Here is a 15,988-nt window from a genome sequence, read left to right as displayed (position 1 = left end):
AGGAAAAGAGAGAGGGAGAGAAACGAAAACAGAAACTCACCAAGAGCGAAGGAGGAAGGGGAAAATAACCTAAAGATCTCCAAGATTTGAGCTCCCACCATCTGGTTTGAGCTTTAGGAATAAGAATTTGATTACAAGACTTTTCCCCTAAAAACACAGGAGGAGGATTGTTGAGAGAACTGCTGCAACAGCAAATGGGACTGGTTACAGTCCAGTTCGACCCCTCCTCTGAGTGTTTCCTCAGAGGGAATTGAATTGCATAGAACATTTAGACTGCTCTCACAGTTCTCTGAATCCCCCCAGATTTGAAAACTGACTTGTTAAGTCACAAGTTCACACTTTAGATCATTATTTCCTAACATTTATTTCTAGAGACCAACAGCTCCTCCTCAAAAACTACTGAGCTATTTAAAAAGATATGTTGACTAAAACCTGAACTGCTTACATTATAGTAATTGCAATGGATACAATGACAGCCAGATACACTAATCAGCCTCAACACCAAAGCCAGTCATTGGCTTTAATGTTATGGCTCATCTGTGAATATCCATGGCCTGTGTTCATTTAGAACCATCAATAAAGTGATCTCAAACTTATTTTGTATGTCCAGTTACCTTTCATTCACTATACTGAGATTGTGTGGGTCAAAAATACACAGTTCTGTGACAAGGTTATGTTTTGCTTTTTCAAAATCTCAATGGAACTTATTTTATTGTGGCACTGTCGAAAGCACATTCTGTCACTCAGATCCTCTGTGTTCTCTCATTCTCTCACAGTGACACATCCCCAAACAAACACTGTCAACAGACCCAGTCTGCCAAAGGGTGACAGGCCATCAATAACAGCAGAAAAAACTTTTACATTTCAAAATCTAAGCATATTTTGAAGTTCAACAAAAAGCAACTTTCTGTTTTTCGATTTCTAACTGACGCCAGTGGTACTTACTGCTACGGTCTTTTGCGTGTTCTGGTGAAGGTTTGCTACATGACAAAGCAGTTTTCCATTCTTGTCAGTATCTAAGCAAACTGGTCGGTGCCATGAAAGTATTGGAGCTCAGTAGTGAGCCCTACCCCCCGCCTTTTCATTCCTCAACCTCTGCTCCTGCCAACACTACATCTTCCTTCTTTCTTTCTCCGAACACACTGGGTGTGAAAAGGAAAAGAAATGTGCCAAACAGTTAAATAATCAGACAGCAAAATAAACTTCAATGTCATGCGGGTATGGCAAGTTAGCGTGTCAGTTGTGAGAAACACCCCAACTTAATGCAATATTCTGCCCTTTTGAAGTAAGAATTCCACAGGTAGCCAATAACAACAGACAATGCTTCTTTTCTTTGTAAGACTATTAAACAGATGATACTGAAGTACGATGAAATATCTATTACTTCAAAGGATGTCTTAGCAATGACAAAGTATATTTATCGGCATCCTTGTTACCAAGATGAAAAGATGACAACACCCACTAAACAATAACCACAATATTTTCATAAACAAAGCACCGCACTATATAAATTTCTAATAACTGCATCATCTAAGTGATCTTTGATTGGCTCTGTATACTGCAAACAATCAGTATGTTTATGTGACATAGAAAAAAACTTTTTTTTTGTGATAGTACAACTAAAACCAGACTTATAAATAAATGTAAACAGTAACAATAATGTCAAACTAACACACTGAGCAAATGCGATTGAGAGTCGAATTACGACTGTATGTGTAAGTTCAGCTGGACCATAGTTGGACTCAAGTTGGCATGGGGGCTCTGCACATGCACCAAAGTTCCCACCTCTCAACTTAAACATGGAAAGAATCAGGACACTGAGACAAAAAAATGGCAAAATCCAGGCCTGTACCTTTGATGGACTGACAAAGAGACTGAATTCACTCGACATAAGAGCCTCAATTAACAATTTTTTAAATCCGCCAATTTTTTTCTCTCGATTAATCATATGTGTGATCCATAAGATGTCAGGAAATCAAAAATGATTGGTGCTTCCCAGACCTCAAAATGTCTTGTTTGACAAGACATTCCCAGACCTCAAAACTGCTGGTTTGTCCACAAACCAACAGTTTTCATCCCCAACACTAACAGGCTGAAAGGAGGCATTTCCTCAGCTAGTGTGGTGGAGGAATCAATACTTTATTCAATAAATCAATTTCCCACTGGTGCTTACATACTGGGACAAAGGGCAGTATTCCAATTGAACAGCGTAGTTGACCTAACTATGCATGGAAACATAATTAGTGTTAGACAGTCCGTCTCCATGTCTGTTTATATTCTGAAGACATATTAAATCACACAAGTTTTTGTGAGATCTCAACGCCCTGGAATCTCCTCCATGTGTGTGTGGTCCTGTGTCTTGACTGGGTCGTCTAGTAGTCTGTGCTTTATCAGGATTAAAATGTTGAAAATGGTTTACAAAAGTTTGTGACCATGGTCTCCCACATTCAAGTAAGATTTAAAAATCCTCTAGTGTGGGGCATCAGATGGACACGATGTAGTGAAAGAGACCCCACCTGCTATTCCACAATAGATGGCTTGCATTTGAAAAATGCGTTAGAGAGGGAGGGTAACTCTGTTTTTTCTACACCACTCCCTTCTGCCAATTCCACTACATTCCTATCCTCCATTTCCCCTCCAGCAAGTTGAGTAACAACTGTTCCAGAAAATGTACAGACACAAAGACATGAGCAACCTGAAGGAGGGGAAACAGAAAGGTTTGCCATGAGTCAAGAAAGAGCTTTTTCTTTCTTGTACTAAAACCTGAATGTCTCACTTGCGCATTACGATAATTGATATATGCGTCAACACATTGACAACTAGGCAACCACGAACCAAACACACACACACAGAGCCACATAAATCAATTCTAAAGGCGTTCTTCTCCCAACAATGGATGCCTTGTCAGGTTATTTTGGGTAGGGCTGACTAATAATATCTTCAAGATGGCAGCTGTACCTGGCACTCCTTAACAGTCAGATCGTTTAAGAGCTTGAAATGTCAACTTATCAAAAGTTTCATATTGTCACATGTGACTCACAGAAATGTACATGCTCATGAATCATGATGTAAACACGCCTGTTAGCTTTGGACTCGACAAACAAGGCCAAACTAGCCACTACTATCCACTTAGACCAGTGTATGATAATAAATCTAATACAGTTTGTTTACGGCGCCTAGTTTCATTTTTAACAGAAATTATGCATAACCTTGTTGATAGATTTCACACGGTCACGTAAATCAAATTGAAGAACGATAGTAGAACTACGTGAAAGGACGGGAACAGTTAGCCAAGCAAGCTAACAAAGCCACATTTCTCCACGGGGTAAAAAAAAACCCGAGGTGTTTGTAGTTACATTTCACTCATGTTTATTGTAATAATACTTACACAACGCTTCTGGAAATCATCCAGGACACCATGGCTGCTGCTTTTATGTGATGTAGGTCTGTGGCAGCGAAAAGAACAGCCCTAGTGATAAGGTTAACAGCTAGCCGTAGCCGTTGTGAACTTCTTCAGCCAAAACTTCAAAGAGCGAGTCCAGGCGAGCTCGTTATGTCTCTGGACATTAGCCGAACATCGTTTCTCAATTTTCTGTTACTGTAGCCACAGCTAAAGTCAGTGGATTATATCCAAAATTATCCTCGGTGATGTGAAGCAGTCACTTAATCCCCCAGGTTTCCTCCTTTTTTCTCTGCTCTCCAGTTTCTGGCAGCAGAACGGTGCTCAGACTGACGTCAACAGGAAGAGAACAACCCTCCGAAAGCGCTTATTGGACAGTTTAGGCTGTTTACAACCAACACCGCCTGTCATTGGTTGGACACGTCAACCCACGTGACGTTTGCCTTTGTTGAAGTCGGTGGGATTTTAAACTCATCGACCTGCGCGCTGATTGGTCAGATGTGGAATCGTGGCGACTTCCAGCCAATGGGTGAGAAAAGCGACTAAACACACTCGTGGATGGATGTTGTCGGGGAAGCAGTTTTCTCTCCGTGAGGATGAAAGGTGACCTTTTTTTTTTCTTAAATTCCACTGCACGCAGCAAGGGCGGATTCACTTTTCAACAAGTATATCTTCATAGTGAGATGTAAGAAATAAAAAATACATACATTATGTTGTCATGGATTTTTATTTTAATTACAATAGGATTTTTATACATATATATATATATATAGATAGATATATAAAATCACATAGGACTGAGCAGGGGAAGCGGCACCCGTCTGTACGGGGGTGGGAGGGGGGGAGCAGAGACACACTTAATTCTTGAGACTAAATTTGGTTACACAATCCACAGAGAATCTAGAGAAAGGAATACATGCACACATAGTTTTTTTTGATTTAGCCTTTATTTAGCCAGGGAGGTCCCATTGAAACACAATATATTTTCCTTCTGGGAGTCCTGGTCAACATAGTAGCACAAATAGTACAAATAGTTACAGAGACAAGACAATTTCAGATATAAAACTCACAATAGAATATAAAAGAAGGTAAGGTAAAAAAAAAAAAGATTTGAGTGAGAGAGATAATAAAGTGCAGATGTATACAGGTCATACCAATAAGATCCTTAATCCGAACCCCTCAAAAAGTTTATGTAAAACATAGAAGGAGAAAGCAGTTTTACCAAATTCCAAATTTATGCTAAAATAAATATAAATACATTTTAAAAAACCAATCAATGTTAATTTTTGCACCCCGCAAACAATGTCCTTAAAAAAGTTTGCACAAGGAATGTGATACTAACAATACATCTATCTATCTATCTATCTATCTATCTATCTATCTATCTATCTGCCTGCCTTTCTATCTTTCTGTCTGTCTGTTTTATTCATTCATAGAGTCAACACTTATGATGTGAATTTTAGTGATATTTTAAACAATGAATTTGATTCCATCTCACACGCACACAAAAACATGCGAAGTGTATGCAGAACACAGGCTGAAACCCAAATGTAGCCGGCTGCTTTCGTCTTGCTCGTGACATAAAACACGCCAGTCTTTAGAATGTAATCATATTCATTACACTTTTCCATACATAGCACTTGGCAGACACAAACCCCATCTGTGTGCTTTAACAGGCCTGTCTCTTTGTGTATGCAGACAGTCATATCTGAGCACACAAATGTGTGCTTTGAGCCCGTATACGTGTGCAGCTATGCTTGTGTCTGTGGAGATGTTTGTGTCCACATGCAGATGCATGTTTTGTCACCGTGTTTTGTGTATAGATGCATGAGCATGTGTGCGTGCATGCGTGTGTGCATGTGTGTGTGGAGGTGCAGGAGGGGTGGTTGGATTGGATTGGATTCATAGCTACTTGTTATTCATGAAGGCGGCTGTTGCGGTGTGCAGCGGTGTGAGGTAGATTCCCACTGGAGCCTCTCTGGTCACACAGCTTGTCTGGGACGGCATCAGAGGATCGTGGCTGAACAGAAAATACTGAGCATTCACTGAGGGCTCCGCTGCTAACCTCACAATACTCCATAATGTCACACACGGCTGCAGAAACAGATTGAAATATGTGCACATGTATTGATAACCAGCCATTCAAACCACGTTATATTAAACACATCATTATTGCTCCAAAACAGAAATATTAATGTCCCTTAATGTACATACAATGTGACACTGACAACCTATTAAACAACATAATATTAAACCTTAATGTGCATACCTTTGAGAGCAAGTCAGAATACATGTGTGTGAATGACAGCGAGTGATGCAAGGAGTTAAGTGGGTGAGTTTAAAATCTGGGTTCAAACATCCAAAGCAATGGACAGTGCACAAGAGAGGTGAAGTCGTGAGTATAGGCAGGTTAGAATGGGTGGAGACGAGTGTCAGGGGTGACGTGTGACAGAAAGATAGCAGCAAAAGTGAAAGGAAAAGGATCTACAAAACGGGAGAAAGACCTGCTACCATGGAGGAGGCAGGGCTGAAGATGCTGAGATTTTCATTCAGAGTGACCAGGATGCACAGGACTGGAACTGAGCATATTTGAGCGACAGCTCGGGTTGACATGGTTTGGAGAAAGAGTAAGAGAGTCACGGCTGAGGTGGTTTGGTCACGTGCAGAGGAGGGATAGGGATTATACTGGACAAAGGATGTTGAAGATGCAGCTGGGGGCAGGAGAAAAGGAGGAAGACCACAGAGAAGGTTCATGGATGTTGTGAAGGAGGACATGAGGACAGTTGGCGTAACAGAAAAGGACACAGGGGAAGATGTTTAAAAACATTGATATAAAAAAAAGAGGGTTTTACTCAATGCTAGCATGTCAGAAAGAGAGGAGCTTCATAATTTGTTTATGGAAAAAAGGTCATGTTGTCTCTTTCTCTTTATTGTTTTACAAACGCATGACAACATGACCCTTTTTTTCCATACTCTGAGTATTCTCCACAGACAGGTCACTCTGAACAGCCAAAATGTTGCAGCCCCACAACAACCATACATTTCTGTTTGTTTAACAGACTAGACAAACAGGAAATACTGTGTTGTATAGGTGCTAATGTGTGTTTTCTTTAAGACAGAGGGTTTTTTCCTTGGCTTTCTCTCACATCCACTGTGGTTGTAAATGAGACAAGAAATACGTTGGTCTCACTTCTTCATCGTGGCCACACAGATTTTCCTTTCATTTGTTTCATTTTCTTATTCCACTACTGTGACAAACCTCTGCTCACCATAGGGGTTTTTTTTATTATTCCTCTTCCTCTTTTTTGTTACCTCTTTCCTCTTTTATCTATTGTGTTTCTATACTGTGGCTGTGTTCCTTCAGTATTTTTGCCCTTTTCTTTTTCTCTCTCTCTCTTTCTCTCCACCCCTCTTCGCCACAATCTCTTCTTCTGTCATCCACTCTCTGTGTTCCCTCCTCCTCCTCTCTTGTATCCCCCCCCCGAAGGTTGCTTCAGGCTGATTGCTTTCTACATGCTCCTCACACAAACCTCTATACTGTCCTCAAGAAACACTTGTGCACACACAGAGTCATGCAGCAGAGCCACTGAAAACACACACACACACACACACACACACACACACACCTTCTTTCTCTTGTTCTCCTTCAGTGTTCATATGCCTTGGTCTCTTGCTCACTATTTCTCTCTCACTCGTGCTCTTTTCCAGCCCATGTGGAGGCCTCAGTGGAAAACAATAAAACGAAAGAAACAGAACATGTCAGGGGCATTTCCAATTCTGAATGAAATATGAACAGAACAGAGCAAGATAAAGGAGGTACAAATACTGAATGAAATGATTAATTCATTTACCTTTGGTACATACTTCATCCTACATCCTTGAACTCACTTCCTCTTCTCACTGATCATTTCCAAAATGCACTTAACTCAGTTGTCGTCACTTGGACGTATCACCCATCCACTCCCTGCAGTAAATGGTTTCAATATTCCGTTTCATTATAAAATAAAAAAATGCATATTAAAAAACATCCTTGACATTTGTAGTAATCCGCTGCAGTGATCATTGTGAGCATAAAAGGGAGATTAGCTCACATTTAAAGTTACTCTAGAAATGTTTCCCATTTTGTGTAACAACAAATACTTTTTGAACCTTTTGAACATGCCAAGAGATATGGATAAATAATCACAACTTATGTGCATGTTCCTGAATAAATGCGCATTAAAGGCTAGAAAAGGAAAACTGCAAATGTATTTGGCTACACTATAAAAAATCTCCAGTGACCCATCTATGCATCCCAACCTATATAAACATGTAATGTAATTAAGTAATTACACACACACACACACACAAACAATAGTATTACATAGTGGCACTAACAATTGCGCTGTTAAATCGATACTACAGCTAGAAGTTGTCTCCACTCGCTGTTTCACTCGTAGCAGTACAACAAGAAAGAGCGGTCGTTCTCGAAAGTAGTACCAGTGAGGTGTATTGGAGCGGAGGGACACAGCCGTGTTGCGGCCGTGTGAATGCCATGGGATCCAGCGGAGAAACACGAGTGTGGATGGCGGTGGTGATGCGGTTCAGTGTTCCACCGTTTTTTTTCTAGCTGAGAGAAAAGAGACTGACGCTTGAGCGGGTGGAGACTGCCACACATTTAAATCCCCCGGGTCGGTTTTTCAGCTTTTAGCAACAACTAACTTCTCCTTTTTAGGTTTTTCTTTGTGCCGTTGGAGTCTTTAGAGCTGATTTAATGTCGTAAATGACAGGTTTGTAGGGGCGTCGTTGTCGGGAAGTTTTTTCGAGGGGGGGGATTCGGACCAGCTAAGGGCCATGGCAGTCGAGGCTCGGCCGGAGCTGGTCGGGAAGCGGTTCCTCTGTGTCAGCGGGGACAAGCCGCCTGAAATCGGCGACATCGCTCGCTGGCCGTGGAGGTCCGGTGTCATACGAGCTGTCAACCACCGTGACAGCGACAATCCCGACCTGACGGTAAGGAAAACGCCGACTTCGTGCATCTCTTTGACTCTGTTACATGCAAAGCAAATGGGAAAATCTCTGTGGTTGGTGGCTAGCCAGCGAGGCAATGTTGTAGGCTTACCAGACGGAAATTATCCTGTGGCTTTGTCCAAGTTATTAGAGCAGCGAGTACACCTCCTGTATTTACCACGTTTTCGCTAAAAGTGTACGTGTTCATTTGTGTACAAGTTCGAGCAGCTATTTGACCACTTAACCAAGTTAATGGGAAGCAGACTGCCAGCAGGGGGTTAAGGGAAGCAAACAGCCAGCACAGGACATTACACTACTTCATTTTCACTCAAATCACTAAACCCATTGCATTCACTAGTCATTTACCGTAGCGACAGACCTCCATGTTTTCATGTATAGGTGTAGGTAAGGACGGTGGAGCACAGTGGCTCCATATAGGAACACTGTGTCTCCACAATCAGAGTCCCCTTTTATTGCTAAGTATCAGGAATTTCCTTCGGTGTTTTGGTGCAGTAACAAGAAAGCCCAGAGTCAATCGAGATTAAAGCAGATTAGTATAAAAGCTATTTTGTACTTGTAATTTGTAAATGAATAAAAAAATAAGAGTATAAATGTGTACATATACATGCAGGCTGTGTTTAGGAGTTGCTGTACACAACAGCTGTGCAGATCGTTGCCCGTGAGGCATCGCGCAAACCTTTAATTTCACAATAATAATCAACTGGCAGATGACAGGGGTTTGCAGTGACACACACACACACACACACACACAGAGAAGGCTGTTTGTTTGTGAGAGAGCATGTGTAGGAATCTGAGTCCGCGGCAGCTCAATGCTTTAATCTGCTGTACACTGCAAATCAGCTGACGGAGGTCAGGTTGGCTCCCTAGATTTACCCCCTCATTACAGCCCTTTTACACGTTATTGCTAATCTCTTGTTACCTCGTGGCTGTTGGTCACAGTCGACGTGTATTTGTGCGCGGTGGTGGTCGACCACAAAGCGTTCGTCTGCCTGTGTTTTCCAGGCGGACAGACAGTCATTTTCTGTCAGCCAAACATCTCCCGTCTTGGAGGAGAAGGACGCAGGAATGCTGGCACTTGTAAAAACATACAAATGCCTCGCTGCGGGGCTGAACAATGGCCAGTTCGTCATCGTGTCAAATGGCGTGTCCATTTTCACGACAATCCAGTGTTGTCACGTCTGTGGGGCTTTTCAGGAGCATGTGTATCTATCTTTTTTCTTCTTCCAAAATCATGTCGACAGGCAGTGATGGATGGAAATTTTAGCACTAAATTGTTCTGAAGCCCCCTCCCCCCTTGAAAACAGGTATTTTACTAATGGGCTAACGTGCAAAAAACAGCAAACAATGGCATATTTGCCCTGACAAGCCCTTGGCTGTCTGGTACACTGTACTGTCTCAATGTACACTGTGCCTGTTCCCGGTTTTTCTTTTGTTCACTGAATCCTTCTATCAGGCTATGCAGATAACTGGCCAAACCCAAGCACAGTTCTGATTTGATTATTGAGTGTGTTGTTTTTGTACATATTCCATTCTCTGATCACAGTAATGCCTCAGCTGATAAAACACCCCTGCAGCACATATTATCACGTAATTGCCGTGGTCGTGTGATAGGTGTATTCTTTGTGTTTGTTCGGCTCACGTCGTGTGTTCATGTCTGCTGTATTTTCCACAGCATAAAATCGGGCCAGCGTTCATGTCAGAGGTCCTCCTCGCACGTCCGTGACCACTTGTGCTGCTTGTCACACGGTTGTAGCGTTCTGTTAATTCTCCTACTTAAATTCTGCATTTACATCAAGTCGCCTGCGTGTTTGACACAAATGGCAAGTTTGCAAAATCAATCAATCGTTTAGACAGTGTCAGTTACGGTGTCACAACCAAGTGGCTCTCATTTTCTGTTTCACATTATGTGCAATTGTATGTTTTCTCATCCGCACACATGTCATGTCGGTCCTTGTGCTGATTTAATTCAGTCAGTGAGTGAGTAGTGTTCGGGTTTAATTCCATACAGTGGGGCACAGTCTCATTAGCTAGGGTCTTAACTAGCTGAGTGAATACAGACAAGAAGGACTTGAGATTAGATTAAAAGAAGTGTGTCAAGCCAAGCTGTCAGGTCTATGTCAAGTGTGTGGTCAGTTAGGCCAGTTTGCCATGTCTCATCGAGGTTCGTTGCTTATCGGTTCGTTGCTTTTTATCTGAGTAGGAGAAAAAAAGCTGTTAACACATGTCAAGCATGAGTATAAATTACATTTTTAGAGATTAATCATAAATCACTAAGCCCCAAATGGCAATGTTTAACCATGACTGTGCTTGGTTGCTTTTTAGAACGTCAGTTACAAGACTTTTTATACATTTGGCTGACAACACTGTTTCCCAGCAGTCAGTTTGTAGTTGTAGTGTTGAGTTGAAATTGAACGTACTGATAAGTTGATTATCAGTACTACATTGCAACACTAATGTAGTGATTTACTGCTTATCTTCCTATTCATTTATAATGATGTTTTTGTTTTTGGGCTTTAGTTGGACAACACAAATAATTGGAATGTGAAACATCAGATGTTTTAGTAGTCAATAAATTCTGTAGTTATTCACGTGTGTATATTCAAGTCTAAGCCTAATGTAATTTCATTAAAGTATGAAACATCTTACTTTTGAATATGTGATATAATCTCAAATTACGTTTAATTACAATATACAGCCGAGCTGCAACTTCAGCGCTGACGTATTGTTAAGTCGCTTAACAAGAAGAGAAAAAAAAATCACACAGGACCTGATTATATACACTTAACATAATCACTTCACATGATGAGATCTTAGTATCCTTAGTGCCCCAATCCAAGGTTAGCACTCTTAGTATGTGTGTGTTATAGTTCAGGGTTTTGTGCAGCCAGTGATATGTTAAGTGCATTTTTACTTCCACAAGGATAATCATTTACAGTAACTCCTGTGACATAATGTTGTAGTAGGTATAACGACATTTCTTCACAGCTTTATGAGGTGAAACTATGATACCTGTGCCTGGCAGGCATTTCGTCAGGTAAATGGTTGTTGTGTGTAGGTGTGGTTACTCGCACTGATTATAATTATTATTGGGATTATTATCACTCAAATCTTGAATGGTGTATATTTGTGGTTAAGGTGGCCAAGCATTGTGCGTCGACTTAAGCGGCATACTTTGTGTGTACAATAAGTGGTATGTCAACACAGCTATTTATTGTATTACAGAGTTACTGTATTATGTTTTGTTAGTGTATGTGTAGACACAATCGTGGCTTTCATTCTCATGTTACCATATTTTTTATCAGTGCATGAGCACCAACTGTATGTTTACAGGAGAAAGTCAGACCAGTTTTATTAAACTTATATTTGAGTTTGATATTAGCTCTAATTTAGATAGTGTTTAGCTGCACCCCATCTATTTAAGGTCCCGTTGAGTGCCTTCCGTCTTATTGTGCTGACAATAATTTTAATTGGTGCAAGTCCTCAGCAAGAAGAATACATTTTCTTCTTTTGGTCTTGGAATTAAATAGTTCAACAACAACTCCCAAAATAGTAAGACATGTTACTCTATAAATTATGCTGCAAATTATTTTACCTAGTTATGGTTTGCAGGGATAGAAGCTGAAACAGAAAACAGAAAATTGAACAGCTAAACAACACTGTAATCATTTTTAGGCCATCAAACCTCCACAGTCATCTGGAATCACAATGGGTGGAAAACGTGGGGGCAACCAGGTCACTGCCTATAGTGGTCTTTGTTTTCCATTACAGTCCTCTGTGTGTGTGTGTGTGTGTGTGTGTGTGTGTGTGTGTGTGTGTGTGTGTGTGTGTGTGTGTGTGTGTGTGTGTGTGTGTGTGTGTGTGTGTGTGTGTGAGACAGTAGCAGTTGCAGCGAGTTTGTTTTTAGGGCTGTGGCCTGAAGTTCCTCTCCATGTGGCTAATCAGCAGAAAATGACAGGCTGTGACCTGGGAAGAACCTTCCACATATAGAGTCTCTGCATGAGTGTTGCCGTGCTGCAATTCAGCCTCTTTAGAAACATTTCTAAACTGCGTGTGACGGCGTCTGATGGGTCGTGAATAGCAGCATTGTTACTATCGCAAACATAAACTACAGAGACAGGGAATAAACATGACCCGGGGAAATAATGCCTGATCCCTCTATTATCGATGCTGCAGCAGTGCCAGTGCATATACAGTTGTCTCATATATACTATGACATGGATTTATCTTTGTTTGGCATGTGTTTCAGGTCGATGTAAAAGTCAATTGTGTGGGTTGTTTGTTAACTTAATGTTACAAGATTACGGAGTGTGTTCAAGTGTGTCTGGTCTGTGGAAAGATTACGGATATCATTAGTTGACAGTTGTCACGTTGACATTCATGTATTGAGGTTTCCCGCACGTTTACTGCTTTAAGAGGGAGGTCCACATGAAACAGGCGTTCACCTTCTCTTCCTTCTTTTAAGATTATTTCTGCTTGTTCAACTTTTGCTCATACCCTAATTGCCAAATCCTGTTGAGCCAGGAGAAGCATGTTCTACTTAACTAAGGCCTGTCCTTAGCTGCCATGAGCTGTCCTCAGTTGTCTCCTGTGCTTGTCAGGGATGGTGATGCTAGAGCTCTGGCATCACCACCACCGTCCTCTGAATACTGATATTTCGGCCTGGCTTTCAGGCATGGGGGGGAGGGGTCATCTATCTAACACTTGTCGCAGAGCTTTTATTGCACTTAACATAACGAGTTGTCAACCTGTCTGTCCTCTGCCCTGCTGTACTCCGTGTGGGGTGGGGTGAGGACACATTTGAACTGAGCGGAGAGAAATATGAACGCAAATGACAGCAAAACGTATGAGAGGCTTTCACACTGAGCTGAAACGAGCACACGCTATAAACTAGGTTAAAAAAAAAACAGGCATAACAAAAAAAATACTTTTTCTAATAAACATTTTCCTTTGGTTTCTTGGGTGGGGGGCATTGGTGGGGAAAGACTGGCCTTATGTGGTGTTTTGGCAACTGGATATGTTAAGTGTTAGTGGTTTGTTTTCTGGTGCCTAAGGAAACAAAATGTAATCTGAAGCCAGGATGGGCTGGCTGGATTTCTGGCTGTATGTACCCTTCCCCCATCTCCCCCACACACACACACACCCTGCACTAAAGCTCCACTACATCACAGTGCTACATATGGCAGCCATAAAGCTTCCTATAGGCTTGCAGGCTTCCCAGATAACCCTGGGAATACATTAGGCTCCTTTTCTGAACAGCTGCTGTGGTTTCCAAGTATACTGCACACTGTAGTCCACAATTGGTATTGTCAACGCTAGGCTGTGATGGAATTTGTTTGCAATAAATATATAAGACTGACTGAAAAGGACATGTGTCAACCACTTTAGCTGCCGAACACCATTGAGTTTTGTTGTAGGTACATGTTGAGTAATTGTGTTAAAACTTAAACTGACTCCACACAATCTTATTTCATATTTTGACCCCAGCTTTAACATTGAAACACTTTACATGTTTGTTTTTGTGGAGAAAGTTTGGTTCAGTAGGACTATAAAAATATGCACCACTAAATCCAATATATATCACAATACTCAATACCACTCACTCTTGTATCTCCAGTGAAACAGTGTTGTTTGTATTCAATAATGGTTTCTATTTGAGCAGTTGATCACAACTAAGTTCAAACTAGGCTATTACACAGTCCCTCTCTCTCACACACACACACACACACACACACTTGTAGGATTTCAACAGCTGTTTAATGAATGACAACCCACATGATGAAGCGCCTGCATACTGGAGTCTGTTCTGTCGAGCTCAAACCAAACAATGAGCCTTAACAAACGGGCTCAAAGCAACAGAAAGTACATTCAACGAGAAAACCTGAAGAAGACCTTTTCGAAACAACGTCACTGAAAATGCACCCTTGTTTGCGCGACCTTTGTGATGACGTGTCACGTCAACTGCAAAATACAGGCAAACAGTATTTACGAAGGATTTGACATGTGACTGCAACGGTTGCATTGTGACTTTTACCTCTGCTTCCTCTGCTTTCATTTCATGTTGACGCCACTTCAATTATATGCTGACGTATGTGTTGACTAGAATCGTCCTGCTTGTGTGATTGTGCATTTGAGGCAGTGTTTGTTAAGTAGAGTGGCTCTTAGTATTTATTTATTTATTTAACTTTCCCTCACATTTTTAAAATACCTCCCTTGTTATAGACAGGCAACATTTCTTTTCTGAATCATTTGATCTGACTCCATTTTGTCAACCCACCTCTGTCATTCTCTCTCTGACTTTTTCTTTTGTGCTGCTAAAAATACTGTTAATATTTGTACCTTGGGATTTACTATATTCCACGTAAAATCATCCGCCCCTACAATCTATTTACACACACATAGTATACTGACCAGACAGTTGATGTCACAGTGATTTCAGTAGATGATTCAAATTTATCACACCAGCATCTTTGCTGCGAACCGTTCAGTAACGGCTGTGTTGATGAGTGAAGGAAATTTACTGGAGAGCTGTGACTAATTCAGCTAAGGAATAATATTTACCATACCATGAGCTACTGCAGTTATTTCATATGGCCATATTTGCCTGCACCCTCACATCGGTAGCTCCAGTCTTTTTAAGTAACACATTCAATAAGAAGACAAGCGCAGACAGACTGTGACTGTGTCCTGAATATGGAATAAGTAAACCTCAGCCTGTCTGACTGCTGTTAAATCCATCACACACCGTGAGACGGTTCTCTGAAGAGGGAGCTGATAAATGACGGTATGGTTTTCATTCAAACTGAATAAAATGTACACATGTTTGGTATTTCTCCCTCGGCTGTTGTGGTGGGAAAGTCCCACCAGAGTTTAACACGGTGTGTGTTTTAATGCATGCCATGTAGATTGTTGTGTTGTGTTGTGTTGCTGTCGTGTCCTGCACAGAAAAAGGTGTGAAAACATTTCAACCCACTTTCCCCTTTGTTCGGCTGCATAAACCAAACCACAGGACAGGAAACTGCAGCGAGCAAGATCAGACTGAGACAACTTCAGGAAAAGGACCTGAACATTTAGATTTTTTTTATAAAACGTCATCATGTGAATGTGTCTGATGTATCTTAATCAGTGGAATAAATGGACCACAGTCAGCAGGTGAATTTTTGCAAACAATTTTAGACCAAGTGTGAAATGACCCACAGGATTTGAACACTGTAATATAAGAGGGTTGACTGTGAAAAATATTTAAAGCTGTAATTATAGACAAATAAGCGGCTTAAACCTGTCATCATGTTAAAACTAGAGGTCAACAGTTGCTGTTTTTTCTGAATCTGACATACGATGTTGATTGTTTGGGGTCGATATGTCTCTCATATATATATATATATATATATATATATACACACATATATATACATATGTGTATATATATATATATGTATATATACACTGTATATATATATATATATATATATATATATATACACACGTTGATATATGTATCTTTCTCTTTATCTGTTAAAATATGGATTTAATAATAACAAAAAATTAGACACAAAATAGCTTCACTTTAAAAAAGACATTTAT

This window comes from Solea senegalensis, linkage group LG9 (genome assembly GCF_019176455.1).
Source record: "Solea senegalensis isolate Sse05_10M linkage group LG9, IFAPA_SoseM_1, whole genome shotgun sequence".
Lineage (NCBI taxonomy): Eukaryota > Metazoa > Chordata > Actinopteri > Pleuronectiformes > Soleidae > Solea > Solea senegalensis.
Note: the sequence above shows the minus strand (reverse complement) of the source record.